The 15,851-nt window shown below is 38.4% G+C and overlaps 1 protein-coding gene across 10 annotated transcripts in view; it reads left to right on the top strand.

Moving 5' to 3' along the window:
- The window catches only part of LOC111045361 (glutamate-gated chloride channel), a 140,006-nt gene that overhangs the window by 61,963 nt on the left and 62,192 nt on the right, over positions 1-15,851 (top strand). The gene's annotated exons all lie outside the window — the stretch shown is intronic.

Genomic DNA, 15,851 nt, shown 5'->3' with positions numbered 1-15,851 from the left:
CCTCCAAATACATTCGAATTGTGAATCACCATAATTATTATGTACTGTGTATTATCCATCCATCATATTATCATTTACACTTTTTTTATTATGAACTATATTGTAAAACTATATTATGAATAATATTGTTGAACTTCTCAATTGATCAGCCACGACACAATATTTTAAAATCAAAATATTGTTAGATTGTTTAATAATGAAGCCTGAAAACCTTTGCATGAATTTAAGTGAGAAATAACAGGATACTCATCAGATATGTTTATCGTCATCAATTATTGTTGATTATTCCATTGCTGTCTCATGATTGGCCTACATGTGTGTATGATTGTGATAATTCATATTTTGTTCTATTATTCTATAATACTATTCTGTTATACTATTCACATAATATTCTGCTATCAGTATTTCATAGTAATCTCATTGGGAATTGGATTATATATTATTTCTTCCATTAAGAAGTCTTTGAAATTACAAGGATGAATCATTTAATTGATGGAATTTGTCAAGGTTTGACTAGTCAGATTGGTAGAAGTGTTTTTCAAAAGAAGGCGAAACTGACGAGTGGATGGATAGGTAGATAGGTAGATAGATTTTATTTTTCAATTGTTACTAGGCTTGTCGCCTATGGTAACATGGTTACAATAATAACTACAGTTTTACAAATTCTTCTCGAGTGAGAAGGAGAGCGAGAGTGGAGGAAATTCGAGTGAGAGAGAATATGAGTGAAATTTCTTGTGTTGGTATAGTGGAGAGCCATTGATTTTGTTGCACTGCCTCCGGTGGTGTGTGAGCACTGCTGCCTTGATTTACGGACTGCTACTTCCTGCTTAATTAGTTGGTTTCTGATCCATTAATTTGGTTCCGATCCAAATCGTTTAGGGGCCGAAAAGGTAGAGTAAGAGTTAGAGCTGTTGGAGAGGAGTTGGTTGCCGTCGCAAATCTATCCGTTCCACAACTGTTCTCTCTCAATTTCTCTCTCTCTCTCTCTTTCTCTCGAACTAAGTCTCTTCTCACATAATACACACCCCATCTCTCACCCCACTACCAACTATACGCTTGTGGCACTGTTGTCACAACCAAATATCAGCCACAAACACATAAGTCAACATTGCTAATAGCTGGCATTAGTGGATTAGCTAGATTCACATGCTTATGGTAACATGTATACAAGCTCACTTGATATGAACTCTATTTGATTTGGCATTTGAAAGAAAAGAATATGATTTTATGCAGGCAATCTAAGCGATAAATATCGCGAGAGTTGTAAAAAACTCAATAAGAAGAAGATTAATTGAAAGAAGAGTACCAAGAAGAGAACAAGAAGAATAGTACAGTTCCGAATTTCTGTTTTTAGAGGAAAAATTTAAATAATATTGAAATACTTGTGGGAAAATGAAAAACGTGCAGCGTACTTCCATGAACTAATTTTGAAATTAAAATGTAGGGTACAAGGAAAATTGGATTGTCAGAAATGACTTGGAACTCCAGTGAGTGTTTTGAGAAGTGAAGAATGATACAAATTCGTGGAGTGTTTTGCAAAAATATTTAATATTGAATGGGATTATTGCATGATATTGACTTCAATTGAAAACAATAGAATCATTGCATGTGAAGAATACAGCCACTGATTTTCATTACATTGAATCCTTTTTCCTTCTCAATATTTCGCTTTTTTCAAGTGCACTTGATGAGTCGAACTGAAGTCCATTATTTCAGCTCATGGTCGATAATAATTTTGCATCGATGATTCAATTATTTGTATCCGAGATCCATCAATTATTCTGATGAGAACGCACGCACGGTTTTGAGAACAGCTCGTGTATAAATCAAATTCAGATGAGTCTTCTTAATTGAGCGTGGGTACGTGTGCACGTCACTCCTTTATCATAACGCTGACGTCATATGTTTCCACCTTCTCAGCTATCCATCATATTATTAAACGATCATTCAGGCGAGAACCAAAAAGAAAATCTATCAAAGTGAAATTAATTCTGGCATTTATTCCTTTGATCCCCTTTGCGACGATTGAATGCTTCGATTTTGATTTGGTCGTTGGAAATTGAATGGGTCCAAAAATAGAATGACATTTGCAGGAAAGTGGATATCATGATGCAATCGGATCAAATCATCACGATAAGCTACAAGATTGGATGAAGATAATTTATTCTTGAATGAGGATGAAGGGATAAACAAGATTGGAAAATGATATCCCACATCAATTTCAGTGACGTAATAGCTTCGAAAAGGTCAGTGGCTTCTCAGAGCGTTTCTTGTGAATTTTGCTCTTGTTCAGTGCTCAAACAGACTTTCCCGATTTTGAAACCACTACATTAAAAAATGGATTTTTCTTATGTGAGTGTGGGTATTCTTTATTAAACCACATAACATCTTAACTGTGTTCATCAACTATCATGATAATGATCGAATCATCTCACCCATTCTATCAAAATTTGAAACTGGATAAGAATCAATTGAAACAGAATGAAAATTCGTAACCTGATTCTATCTGACACTTTGCTATGAATACTTTTGTTGAGAATGTCTTTTGTGGGAGAACACATGCGCAAATATGATGGTGTAGAACTGAGAATGAGAGAAATGGAGTAAAGTAACGCTTGTGTGGGTTTTCAGGTTCTGTATTGAATGAATTTCAAACAATGCCTGGAATAGGAGCTCTTCACAGATGATATTCTTTTGTCAAGAAGAAGAAATGAGTCTGCGTGTGGCTGGAATTATCAAGCTATGCTACAGCGAAATGATAAAATGGGATCTCTCAAGTGAACAATAAATTGTCTCGAAAATAAATAGCGTTTGTGACGATGACGAAGCCAGGACTCGACTCACTCTTAGATGACTCACTCACGGCTGGGAAATCTAGATTCCACCAGGCACGAGGATAAATAATGAGCGAAGCGGAAATCCCAGATGAGGAGAACAAGCCACAATCGTGTTTTTCTCTGGCGAATTGCTGGTGAGGAAGGGTTATTTCTCTTCCTTGACGTTTAGATTCGGCAGCAGACGAATCAATCCTCTTCAGGGCTGCTCCCTAGCTCATGCAATCATCCTCCCTCACTCTGTCACTCTCTCTCTTCTCTCTCTCTCTCTCTCACTTTCACTCGCTTTACTCCTCTACTCCTTGTATTCATTCCTACCCAGCATCCCAGATACACTCCTACTCGCTTTCAAATTTGACTCCTGAGAAAGTCAAGAACGCTCCCAAATAGTGGCCATGATACACACCCCTGGGGCACACCAGGCTCTAGTCGATTTTCCCTTTTTTCGATCAACGAGCCATTATAAATAGAGCGTGATCAATTGATGACCCCCTCAGGACCTCGACTGATCGTATGTGATATTGGTACATACATTTCTACGTTCTCATGAGTAATAAGAAAGGAATCTTATCAAGAGCATAGATAAATTGTAGGGTTGAGTTGATTGAAAAAGGTGTGGATAATTTGTTGAAGGATATCAAACTTTGATTATACGTTGAAATTTCTTTATTGACGATGGAAATTGATCAAAATTCGAGACAATCTAGCTTGATTTTCAGCAAGATGATTCTATTGAGTACAGACCTAGAATCTCTGCATGTGCAATTTTCACACGATGGAAGTCAAGAAACAAAATTGATTCGGAAAATAGCCTGAGATGACATTGGGCGCAAACACTATTATGAACTCAAGTCACAAAATTTAAAGCCGAGAAAAGTCTATGATTGTAGCAATTCGCCTCTGGAAAACTCATGAAATTCACCTTTTCAGTGTGATATCGTTTTCCTGAAGAAGTTTTATTTTTACTTCATTCAATCGAGAAATTCCTCAATTGATTATCTTATTCCCTGCGAGAGACTTGTCTTAGAATGAAACAGACTATGAAATAATGTTTATTTATTCGACAGTTGCATGTTCCATTTCATAAATCAACATCTTCCTACTCTACATCTTTTTAGAGGAAAAGCCGCTCTTTCTTGGTCACTACATCACTACTCTCACACTCACCCACTCCTTCGAAATTTTCTGTTGCAGATTTTCCATGTAACATCTAATGTAGGAATTATTCAAGTGGAACTGATTTGAATTTCATGTTTAGAAATGATGTTCTCTTTACGCGCGGTTTGAACAAAACACTGTATTGTATGATCGACCAGAAGTGCCCTGTATAAAGCAATGCCAATGCTTCCTTCGTATGAATTTACATGATAATTTGCAGTTGGACGGTCGCTTGAAGCGATGATGGAATGACTTCATTACTTACCCCTTCCACTCATGGTTTAGCAAATTCATAATTGGAATCACAGGTTATTTTGCAATTCAAAAGTGTTCTGTGACATTCCGTTCATCGTACGGTACTCAGTATTGAGCTCGTGGGGCTTGACAAAAGAAGTAGCCACAATGTAATGCTTTATTGTTCCATTCAAGTCCCTTCATTAGTGAATTGTTAGACCCAGCAAATTCAAAAACATTACCTTGATTGAGTAAATATTATATTGTATTGCGATCAAAGGAATGAATGAAATAATATTATATCAATTTTATCCCAAGTAGTTTAGAATTTATTCTCGAGCTGGTCAAAGACCTTTTGTCAAATTTTAATTGTTTCATCTAACAATGAAATCAAAGTCCCAGAATACTGAAGTTTGAAAATTCGTCCTCATAAATGCATGAGAATATACTTTCATACTTGAAGTGCTCTTCAGCAGACTGTCCCAATTAGTTAATGTATTTGTAATTTCCTTTTGAAAGAAACGAGGATTAAGTCCGATTAGCCACTTCCATATGCATTTATTCCTGTTGAGGATGATCCACTCACAACTGCATAATTTCACGATTCCAGTTCAATATTCGTCATCCAACAAGAAGTAATGTAGGTACTTCCAAGTTGATTGTTAGTGTGCCTACTCTGTTACACATGAGTTCTCCAAAGCCATGCAGAAATCAATTTTTTAAAGTAATAGTTTTCACATTGTGATCATCCGTTTGGAAAAAAATGATGATTTTTTATCCCTGAGATGAGCAACATTCACCATTTCTTTCAATATTTACCATTATCAACATATCATCAACATAGTATGAATCAGTCTCTCAGTCTGATCTGTACATTATGAACTCATTGCGGTGATGAATTGCACCGGATTTTGAGAGACGAGTGTTTGGGGACGGACGAGGAGTGATGCTGGTGTCTGTGCGTAAGATCGGTGGTCGAGTGGTGTCTTGCTAACGGTGCCACCGGCCACAGGGGAATAGAGGCGCTGTTCAACAATACAACAATAGGATCCAGCACAATACAGCCGCAGCAGCGGCGCAACGGTTAACGGTTAACGATCGTCTACGGTTAACATTGATCAAAACAACCAATCCATATTTTACTCGAATAAAACACGATTATGCAGCACTACACGAGTGTAACCTGTATTATAATAGTTGAAGGGGTGACGTCAAACGCGCAGCCTCACAGTTGGCGGTGCAACACGGTTACTATGGCAACCAGATCAATCTTCAGCGTCCCGCTCGTCCTGGCCCACCACCACCCCCCACCCCACCAATTGCTGTCCTCACTCTGCTCACTTCACTCACTACCTGCACGCTTTTCAACCAAATAGTTCACTTTGCTCAACTGGTTCTAGTTCTTATAGATAGTTGCGTTGCGTAAGTATTAGACAAAGTCAAAGCTATGCCTACTAAGCTCCGATGAGGAGGTGGGGTTGATTAGACTCTTGCTTCCAGCATTTTTGTTGAAAGCGTGTCTGACTGTTTGAGGCTAACTCTACAAAATTTATTGCTATGAGCTCCTCAATCAATTCTGGTGTCTGAGAGTTCGGAGGCTACCTGAAACTGTGAGTACATTCTCATCACAATCTCTTCCATTTCCCTTGGCTTACCGAGACCCTTGCCTAATCATACACTCATTTATTTCTCCAAGACACTCTTCTCTCCTCCTCTATACCGCTCGTACAACTTCTTTTTTTTCTCGCCCCATCAATTTTCAATCTTTTGTGACTCAACCCTCAGGATTCTTCGCCCAAGTCAAATAGACATTATAAGTCAGTTTGTGACCAGTTCGATCAAAAAGTAATAGATTAATCTAGAGATGATGCACTCATGTTTCAAACTAGCTAGACCAGACAATAGGTATCATCTTATCATTGTTTAATAGTTCAAATGTAATGACTTGAACCTGTTGGAAAAAGTTCTATGAATAAATATCTAAAGATATCCTATTCCCTTGGAAACTGAACCCACATTTTATAGTAGTAACTCACAAACAATAAAAGATAACAAATCTTACACCAGTAACAGACAATCTTCTAAATAATAGTACATCAGTCACTTTGGTATTTGACTGATAATGGATCACAGAACCAAGCTGCTCCGTCATAAGCAAATTGGAGCTCGCATTTCTCGGTTCAAGCAATCCTTTGTTCTGTACTGTCATGAACACACAATTCTCAACTAATACCGATTCCATATCTCCTCCAAACTCCTGTCAAAATAATCTACTCAATTGTTCACGTAGTTGAACATGCCTTTGTGTGAGAATAATTGCCAACCCTATCGAAAATATTTGAGAAACTTATTAAAAAGAGAATTCTAAATTTCTTAGATAGTAACAACTTTTTCTCTCAGCAACAGTTTGGATTCAGAGAAAATCTTAGTACTGAACTGGCACTTCAGCATTTCCTTCAGAATATATATGAAAGATTAAGCAAAAGACAAGGTAAAAATGCAGCTGGTTTGTTCATTGATATGAGTAAAGCATTTGATACAGTTGATCATGATCTTTTGCTACATAAATTATGGCGAGCAGATATCAGAGGCACACCTTTGGAGTTGCTTTCCTTCAGGGAAGAGGACAAGCAGTTAAAATCAATAATGAGATAAGTTGCCCTTTGGAAATCTGTCATGGAGTACCGCAGGGATCTGTCCTGGGACCTATAATATTTTTAATATATATTAACGATTTATTTAAGGGTGACTTCAAGGGTAAAATAACTACTTTTGTCGATGACACTGCCTTGTCATATAATGCAGACGATGAAATCCAACTTCAGTTAGATATCCAGCAGGATTTAGATAAATTGACGCTCTGGTTCACTTGTAATAAATTATCTATGAATGTACAAAATACGAATTATAAAATTTCCAGTCTTGCTGGGTGTCAAAGCCTTGCAGCCCCTGTACTTCTTCACTCATTCAACTGCAGGCGAGACCAATGTGATTGTCCCATGGTTAAAATGGAAACCACTGTAAAATATTTAGGGGTGTTGCTGGATAACAATCTATCTTGGAAACAGCATATTTCAGTTCTTAAAAAGTCTCTCCACTTTTACCTTAGAACAATTTTCAGATTGAAGGAGTTTTGCAATCAAAATATTCTTAAAGACATCTATTATGCGTTTGCCCATTCAAGAATTAGTAATGGTTTGAGTTGTTGGGGTGGTGCCTATTACACTACTTTGGATTCCATAATTAAGCTACAAAAATCATTTATTAGAGTAGTTGCTGGCGTGGGTTATAGAGACCACTCTTTTCCACTGTTTGTCCAATTTGGTGTTCTGCCGCTGAGACATATGTATGCCCACAAGGTATTGTCCATGTTTTTCCTCATAAGTGGAAATGACGGTGTAACAGTGGACTATTGTGATTTAGTTGAGGGTCCCCATTTAACAAGAGGAGTGGTAAATCACAAACTACGAGGAGTCAGGCCAAACTGCACTCTTTTTAGAAAGTCATTTATTTTTCTTAAACCTAAATTTTTCAATTAACTATCCAATGATATAAAAATAGTTTTCCTCCACCTACTGTCTTAAGTGCTTACTTTACTCCCTGGAACATAATACTTAAGTGCCACTTTCTCACTCTCGGGAGGAAAAAACAGGAAAACTCTCTAGAGCGTAAAAGTAACTTCATTCAAATAACATGGGAAACATCACTATTTTAAAAATGTACATTTGAAATAGGTTAGAAGGTCTAAGCTCAGATGAGGAAGCATATAGAGTAGTCATTAAACCAACTTAATTCAATACCTCAACCAGACATTCGATCAATATATGAAATTTATATTTGTATGCTAATATTATTACAAACTTCATATCACTAACTAAAAAAAATTATACATTTTTTCTATTCCATGTTATTCAAAATACCAGCCAACGAATATTCCTCATTAACTAATCAAATTTGAAACGGGAACTTCATCATAGCTGTAGTTGTGGCGGCCATTGTTGTTACAACTTTTGCCGACAGATAGCGCTCAGCCACAGTATACATACAGTATGGAAACTCGGCTAGTACCCTAGTGCAAAAATCCGACATCTTGTTAGGAAGTTCCGCATTGTTAATAGTATTGATGGGAGGTTCGGATCACTTTGCTGATCCGGATCAATTGATCTCGTTCACTGCCGCGAGCCAATCAGAAGACCAGGATTGGAACTTCCTAAGGTCACGTGACGTGTCTAGTATTTGTGCCATGTAAAAAGCATTGGTTAGATAGGCGTTTGATTGACTGTTCTGAACAAAGCTCAGGCTAGAGCTACTAGAGGACTGTAATTTACTATTCAAATTATCAAATACAAACAAGGAGCAAAATTTAATCTTCAATTTGAGCCAGGTTATTGGTACAGTTAAACTCTGCATTAATGAACAATAAAAAAGAGCAAAAACTCACCAGATTTAATCCAATCTTGTCTACTTGCCCTTTGAAGCCTTTATTAGGTGTTTTGGTCAGATTCATGGGTGGGAAGAAATCTGGGAAAAGAAAGGTTTGCTTCCGGGCTGCCTTTTCGTGTTGATTCTGTGTTCCACTTGCAGGTCATATACTGTGGTTTGAACAAAGCTCAAACTGGAGTCTTTATAAATTCAAATCCTATTCAAATTAATTCAATTTAACACTATTTACGCTGTTATACTCAATTCACACACACTATACTCAAACAATTATCTACAAGAAATTTCCGATTGAAATTACATTACAAAATACAAATTCGGTCTTGCTACAAGACAACGGGGTAACAAAACAAGCGAATGGACGAAACAAGAACGACTGAACGACTGACGAAACAAAAAACTGAAAGTTAGGATGACAAGGCAAACAGCTGGACGATCGACATGGGTGCCAACAAGCCTGCTATTGGCAAAACTGTAGTCAGGGATTTGGCGCTACAATTCGAATGCTCTGGCCAAACCATACCCCCGCCTCTGAAAAACTATTTTTCAGCCAAGTTACAAAACTGAAAAAACCAAAGAAAGGAAAAAATCCAGACATGCCAAAAAGAACAAAAAAAAACCAACACCAAAAAACAACACAAGGAAAATGCAACAAGCACAACAACTATTGAGTTGGGAGTGGATACAATTTTGTTACTGGTCTTTTATAAATACCAGTTTTTAGGCGAACACTCGCCACTCGAACCTCGCCGTCACTTCCCGGAAACACCTGTTCGATGACACCCAGTGGCCACTGCAATGGAGGTGTGTTTGGTTGGTCCACTACCACAACCGTTCCCACACTGATAGAAGTGGGTGATTTCAACCATTTTTTACGACTTTGAAGTTCGTGCAGGTACTCTCGTCCCCATCGGTTCCAGAACGATTGAATGAGTTGACCAATCAATTCATACCTGGTGAGACAATTCACAGGGACACTGTCCACGTCCCGCATGGGAAACGATTTCAACGGTGTTAGCGTCAAAAAGTGCGCTGGGGTTAAAGCCAGCGGTTCACATGGATCCTCACTCAGTACACACAGTGGGCGGGAATTCAGGACACCTTCAATCTGCACCAATACCGTGTTCAGTTCCTCATAGGTGAGAAGTTGATTGCCAATTACTCAGAACAGATGCAACTTTACAGATTTGACATTTGCCTCCCACAGACCTCCAAAATGCGGTGAACCAGGGGGAATGAATTTCCATTCAATTTTGTGTTCGGCGAGTTGACTAGTCAATGTGGTTTGAAACTCGGATGAGTTCAAAAGTTGAGATATTTTTCGCAACTGTTCCTTGGCACCTACAAAATTAGTACCACAATCGGAATACATCACACGACAGGGTCCACGACGTGACAAAAAACGACGAAACGCAGCTAAAAACATGGGCGTTGATAGATCCGATACCAACTCAATATGTACCGCCTTTGTTGCCATACACACAAACAGACAAATGTAGGCTTTCAAAATACAAGGATTACGACGTCTCGTGATAGTAATACGCAAAGGACCAGCGTAATCCACACCACATTTTTCAAATGGTTTGCATTTTGACACTCGACAAGCAGGCAGGTCACCCATTTTTGGAATAATTGCATTATTACTAGGTCGAACACGGAAACAACGATTACACTTAAAAACACAAATACGAATAATAGAGCGAGCAGACAGTATCCAGAATTTCTGTCTGACCAAGGACAACAATAACGAAGGTCCAGCATGACAGTTCTTCTTGTGATGATAATCAATCAACATCGATACGAAAGCGTCGGATTTTGGTAAGATCATCTGATGACAAGTCTCAAATTCCAGTCCAGCATGAGACAAACGACCGCCGACGCGAATCACACCTTTATCAATGAATGGAGACAGGCGACGTAGGCGCATAGAACAGTCTTCTCCCTTCTCCAATTGCACAAATTCAGATGAAAAATGTATCTTCTGTACCACTTTACATAGATACCTCTCAGCAACATCGGAATCTGATTCTTCTGATTGGGGTAAGATTCGTAAGAATTTGAGAACAAGAATTACAATTCTCAAAAGACGACCATAATCCGAACAATGACCAATCAATGAATATACTGCATTGCTGTTACAATCAGGAGATTTTGTGACTGTCAACACTGACGGTTTTTTCGCCTCCGGTGGATCCACGATCTCTTCCATTTGAGTTCGGACGGGCCAATCGTATTCGTCCTCTGCTATCCATGATGGACCTGAGAGCCACAACGGAAAGTTCACAAGCTCAACTGGTGATAAACCTCTAGACAAACAGTCAGCGGGATTTTCAATTCCGGCAACATGCATCCACTCCTGTATACAAGAATCCTGTATTTTTGCGACGCGATTACCAACAAAAGTTTGCCATTTCGCAGATGGAGCATTAATCCAACACAAGGTGACTGTCGAATCAGAGAGTGCAACGATAGGAGACACATGACAACGTTCACTAATAATAGTGACTACTGAATTCATGAGTTCTGCCAACAAGAGTGCCGCACACAACTCCAAACGAGGTATTGAAACAACTTTAGATGGTGCTACCTTGGACTTTGAACACAATAATACAACTCTTGACTCCTCGCTCTCCTTCTGCGACTTCACATAGATAACTGCACCATAACCAGACAATGATGCGTCACAAAAACCAATCAAACTGATGTGAGAATCCTGAAACAAACCAACATGACGTGGAACAGCAAATTTCAACAATAGAGGCAACTCTTTTTGACAATTCTCCCAAAGAGTGCATATAGACTCAGGCGGCTTCTCGTCCCAATCCACTCCTAATTTCCACAGTTTCTGGACAAGACATTTGAGAAATAATGTAAACGGTGACAAGAGACCAAGTGGATCATAGATACGAGCCATCACCGACAGAATAGAACGCTTAGTAGTGACGACCTCACCACTCTTGACTGAAAACTGAAACAGATCAGTACTAGGTTGCCAATTAAATCCCAAGATAGCCAAGGAGTTGTCTGCTTCGAAATCCTTGTACGAAAACGATTTCTCCTCCTCCGAGAATTTCTCCAACATTGATGGTGAATTTGAAGTCCACTTTGTGAGCGAGAAACCTCCTCCCTCAAACAGCTGCTTGGACTGACGATACAGCTCCGCGGCCTCTGACTCTGTGGCGACAGATGTGACTAAGTCGTCCATGAACATGTCTCTTGGTATTCTCGCCTTGGCTGCTGGAAAACGATTTCCATCCTCCTCTACAAGCTGGTGGACGGTGCGAAGCGCCAAATATGGAGAGCTTGAAACACTAAAAACAACACAATTGAGCTGATAAATTTCGATCGGATCCTCCAGTGAAAATCTCCACAATACACGCTGATAACGACGGCAGGAATCCTCCACTAATATCTGTCGATACATTTGTTTAATGTCGGCAGTTAGTGCGATTGGGAACAAACGAAAATTAACTAACAAAACAAAAATGTCAGTCTGCAATTTGGGACCAGCATGAAGAACCTGGTTCAATGACAAACCTGATGATGTTCTGGAACCAGCATCAAATACAATTCGGATGGGCGTGGTAGTGCTGCTTGCTTTCATGATGGCGTGATGCGGTATGTAGTAACCACCTCGGTCTGTCTGATCTGCTACAAACGACATGTGACCCTGATGTAGGTAATCGATCAATATTTCATGATATGAAATACAAGTATTGCTGTCAAGCTCTAGTCGTCTCTCCAAAGTCAGCAGTCTGCGTTCGGCGACAGCATACGAATCTCCCAAGCTGCTGGGCGGCTCCGCAAATGACAAGGCAACAACAAAACGACCAGAATTCACACGATGTACAGACTTCCGAAAATTTACCTCACACTCCAACTCTTCCGGTTTCAGTTGACAGCTTGGTACAGGGCACGATTCCAACTCCCAAAAACGTTCCACAAAACTATCCAACGATGGACTACTAACGAATGGACTACAGATGGCTGTAAAACAATTCGACACATTCGTTGTTGAAGTGAGAATCGGCGCTCTCCCCATCAGAATGTGATCAAAGACACTATTAACAGTCATCAATTCGTGCGATTCACCTATACTAGGACTCCCACGTAGCAAGTGAGGAACTAACTCCGCACCAATGATGCCATCTATTCTACTAGGAAGGTAGAATTTGTCGTCAGCCAGTGTGAGATTTTCAAGATGATGAAGTTTGGATCTGTCGATTTCACAAGAAGGCAACTTGTCGATGACTTTATCTACCACTGTGGCATCCATCGAAAACTTGACGGTAGGATCCAACTTCGACTGAATCGACACACAAGTACGACCTCGAACTTCACTATAATGCCTGCCAAATTATTTGATAATTGTTAGCCAATGGTGGCAAATGACGACAAATATTTGCTGCTTGTCCAGTAAGTCTACTTACAAGATATTGGACCTTCTGCTGATCGTTCAAACTCTTGTTGTCATGTACCAATGCCTTAAATAGTTCATAAAACACCGACCATTGAGTCTGGTTCCCATCAAGTTTCGTAAGGTCGATTTTAGGCAGTACCGATTCGGACACGACCGGCTTTGCACTAGCTGCTGAAGCTGCCGATGATTGAGTAATAGCATCAGTCGCCTCTCTCTGTTTGAGAGTGTTAGCCGCTACTTCAATATACTGGAACAGATCTAGATGTGAGTCGTTGAATGCTACAACATGGTCTTTATTCAACTCAAGTTCCAACTCATTAACCACTAATTCTGTCTTTTCATAATCTGAAATGGTCTGAGACACCCGAGGATACAAGATTAAAAATTGCTCAGCAACCTTTGGATCAGAGACATTTTTAGACAGTTCATAAATTCTTTGCAATCTGGCATACAATTGTTCCAGTTTAGTGCGATGCACCCTGATTTGTTTCTGTAATTTTTCCTCCATCTTGAACTCATACACAAAACAATTCAGCCCCGACAATACAAACAACAGACAATAAAACAAGAATGAGTTCAAAACTAAATGGAAGGAAGAATCACGACTAGTAAGTTATCAAAGTTAAACTTTGATTATCAATTCACAAGATAAGTTACTGATGAAGACAAAACTATATGATTAGATAATGTTCTTCCAACAACTCACAAACAAACGATAACTTGTTGAATTGAACAAACAAAATCATGCAGGTGATTAACCTTCACTAACATGTACAATACAAATGGACAATACAAAATCCAACAAACAAACAAATTTCCGAAAAAGAGCACAATGAGCCTAGTTTCAGGAAAATTACAATTTAAACTGAAATAAATTTAATTTCAGACAAATACAAATTGACAAGAAACCTTGCTCTAGAACAAGGCTACAACAAACTCAAGTTGAGCATAGATCAGACCATTCTCAACATGCCAACATTGGACAAATACGAAACTGCTTAAATCCAATGTGTGTGAATTAATCAATAAATTACAAATTTAAATTCATCACGGTTCGGAGGATCAAAAATGTTCTGAACAAAGCTCAGGCTAGAGCTACCAGAGGACTGTAATTTACTATTCAAATTATCAAATACAAACAAGGAGCAAAATTCAATCTTCAATTTGAGCCAGGTTATTGGTACAGTTAAACTCTGCATTAATGAACAATAAAAAAGAGCAAAAACTCACCAGATTTAATCCAATCTTGTCTACTTGCCCTTCGAAGCCTTTATTAGGTGTTTTGGTCAGATTCATGGGTGGGAAGAAATCTGGGAAAAGAAAGGTTTGCTTCCGGGCTGCCTTTTCGTGTTGATTCTGTGTTCCACTTGCAGGTCATATACTGTGGTTTGAACAAAGCTCAAACTGGAGTCTTTATAAATTCAAATCCGATTCAAATTAATTCAATTTAACACTATTTACGCTGTTATACTCAATTCACACACACTATACTCGAACAATTATCTACAAGAAATTTCCGATTGAAATTACATTACAAAATACAAATTCGGTCTTGCTACAAGACAACCGGGTAACAAAACAAGCGAATGGACGAAACAAGAACGACTGAACGACTGACGAAACAAAAAACTGAAAGTTAGGATGACAAGGCAAACAGCTGGACGATCGACACGGGTGCCAACAAGCCTGCTATTGGCAAAACTGTAGTCAGGGATTTGGCGCTACAATTCGAATGCTCTGGCCAAACCATTGACAGTTTCCATTCTGTACCTATTCTGTGGCACAGCGCTGTCGGCGGAGAACTGTGATTACAAGCCAGCTGTTTCTGTTTACTTTTTAGATTATGTTGTAACACATTGTTTGATCACGTACGTTTTTAAAAAAAATATTTCATTTGTAGTTTTTATAAAAATGTAGGTGGAGTAAAATTGTTGTGTATAACACAAGTGGAAAATGTTTTTTCTCCCTCAGGAAAATTGTTGCCCTCGGATTTGCCTCGGTCTTCAAACTTTCCCCTGAGGGAGAAAAAACAGTACTTTTTACTCTAGATATACAAATAACTATTTCAGGTCTCGTGATAGTCACTTAAATCTATCATCAAGAAATGGCTACTGAGCCTTACCCGAGAGAATCTTGAAACCATGTACATTTGTACAACCCTACGATTTAATTTTTGAATGATGAATGGTCTATTGTTGCCAAAACTGATGTTTTTTTTCTTTTTCATTTATATTCTATTACATATTTCGAAATTCTGTTCAAATAATGTTTGTAGAATAATGTCTGAAAAAGTGTTTGAGTTAATTCATTGTTTCATATTGACTGGCTCATTATTCTTATTCGATATCATTTTTGTGAGCAGTATATTTTTGTTTCTCTTTTGTCCTGCATGATGAATAATAGACTGTTGTGATTATTGATATTAGATTGATTTGCCATGTATTTTCTTTGCTGAATTAGTATCAGCCAGCTTTCTCTGTCTCTGTTTTGTTCATTGTCTAACTGCATTGCTCTCTAACTGTACTCCATCATGCAGACGTCATTTTTATCACTTGCATGGTTGACTATTCCCACATTTTTCCATTTATAGCTCTAGTGTAGGTGGAAAAGGAGATTTATCAGTATTATTATTTCTCTTTTAATATTCAAGTGATGAATTTTCTTCATGTATTATACTTCATTATCATTATCATTTTCTTACACTTGCACAAGCTGTTTGTTTATTTTGTTCTTTTCTTGTTTTGTGGAAATAAAAATATTATTAT

Source organism: Nilaparvata lugens, chromosome 4, assembly GCF_014356525.2.
Source record: "Nilaparvata lugens isolate BPH chromosome 4, ASM1435652v1, whole genome shotgun sequence".
NCBI classification, from domain to species: Eukaryota; Metazoa; Arthropoda; class Insecta; order Hemiptera; family Delphacidae; genus Nilaparvata; species Nilaparvata lugens.
Note: the sequence above shows the minus strand (reverse complement) of the source record. Positions and strands in the feature narration are given on the sequence as shown.